This window comes from Manduca sexta, chromosome 28 (assembly GCF_014839805.1).
Source record: "Manduca sexta isolate Smith_Timp_Sample1 chromosome 28, JHU_Msex_v1.0, whole genome shotgun sequence".
Lineage (NCBI taxonomy): Eukaryota > Metazoa > Arthropoda > Insecta > Lepidoptera > Sphingidae > Manduca > Manduca sexta.
The window spans coordinates 5379658-5381765 of NC_051142.1; positions in this window are offsets into that span (position 1 = coordinate 5379658).

Here is a 2108-nt window from a genome sequence, read left to right on the forward strand (position 1 = left end):
ACCAACAAAGCTGCTCCCATAGACGCAACATCACTATATTTATTACACACTATTTTTCCACAATATGTAGCTAATTATTATAGCAGGAAGAACTTAAAAAAAATTACTTTTCATTCATACATAAAATAATACCTACTTGATATTCCATAATTTAATGGAAAGTCGCTCATTGTGTGTTCAGCGTAATGGACCGATAATTGTCCAGCCAAATAGAAGTAACTCTGTTTTAATCACAATGATGCTCGCACCTACCCTATACTAAATAAACAAATGTACACCCTCTCTAATGCGTACAAAAGCCGCCAACCGCCACGTAGTCCGTCATTATTTAATTATTAATACTACAATCGACCTAATTTTGATTTCTATTTGACATTTCCATTACACACTGTGTCGCCGCGGGCAAAGCACGAAGCAGCCATTTTGTGACATCTGTCCTCGAATGTGTTACGAACTATAAAATTCAATTTCCCCAATCGGCTAGCTCGACACATTTATTATTCATAGGTCGGTACGAAGATGCCCGGCCACTAACAGATGTGATCTTTTACGTGAAGGAATATCAAAAAACATGACGTCGATATAAAAGCAGTGATTCTAAAGGACATGAATTTAATATGAGATCATTCAGATTTGATTTATAAAGGGATTCTTCATATGCGAAAATAATACCTTTGAAAATAGAAATTCGATCGCGTGACGAGTCATTTTTCAAATTACGAGAAATGACTTACGAATCATTTTAGTTATTTAAAATTTGAATCAGATTGTGATTGAACCGCCATGAATTTCACACTCGCTAGCTTTGCTTCAGAAAAGCAATCGAGTTCGTGTCACGCAAGTGGTTCAATTTAATACTTTACGCGATTGATTGATATCCGTTTGCGTAATAACTGTATCGGGGCCCGGTAGCCTTTGAAATGGCCTTCCGAGGAATAAATCAACTAGTGTCGTCGGTAACGCAATCCATTTGCTTTCATATATCTAATAGGTATAATTGCCGTTTTCGCTAATAGCCTCTTTAAGTTAAATGTTGTCGCTTGCAAACACATAAGCCAGCTCGATTTAGTATATTGGGCTGTAATGGCTGATTTTCTAGCTCACGAGATGTAGCCCCAGCAAACGGCCGCGCTTACGCCACTCAAAGGCGGTGAAAATGGCTTAAGTGCTTTCTCTATTATGCTAAGGTCGTTCGTGAAAAGGATAATTTTCAACTTTCTAGCGCGCCCCTCCCGACTGCGCGTTTGAATTGCAAGGATAAGACGCGTATATAAAATGTGATATTACATTAGCGCAATTTATTTTTTTAATAAACATCTATCTATTTACATAAAAGTCTTTGTTAGATATAATTTAAGAGAAACAGCTGATGGGATTCAGATAAAATTTGGCACACAGATAAACAATTTTTACCAGAAAATATTTAGGAAGCCGTCGATACCGGGAAAATAATTTTGGGCAGACTAAGCTGTGACCAAAACCTGGTTAAAAATGTAATGTTAATCGACAAACCCTTGGATATTCGCCAATCGTATTACTGTCATGGAACAAAAACTAGTTGTTTTTTATACCTAATGTAAATAGATCAAGTTTTACTAGAATCTATAGAAATTACTATTACAGTAAAACAAAGTATTTTTCAATAACAAGTAAAGAATATTTATATTCTAGTAGATTCATAATAAGCTAGCGTCAAGTGCGATGATATATTTTTAAGTTGGGTAACCTATTGTCGCTTGCGGCGACGCGGTGAGGGTAGCTAAATAAAGCTTTTCCAACAAACAATAGTTCCGGCCCTTTATCGTGCTCCGAGTTGAGTAAACATTAGTAGTTGGGGCATTGTGAGCGAAACGCTCGGCGCTTACCGCGCTCGCTCCGAGGTCGCGCTCGCCTCGCTCCGCGGTCAAAGTTTACTGCCAGAAAACTCTCCACTTACACCACATTACCTTTTGTTTGTTTGATTTATTTTTCTTTTTATTAAAGAGCTCTTTGCTATAATTGCGGTCACTTGTTATTTAGACAAAGATGCATTGTCAGTACATGTTTACTATAGATAATTATTTATTTTGCATACAATTATTGACGTTTTATGAATCATTACTAAATAC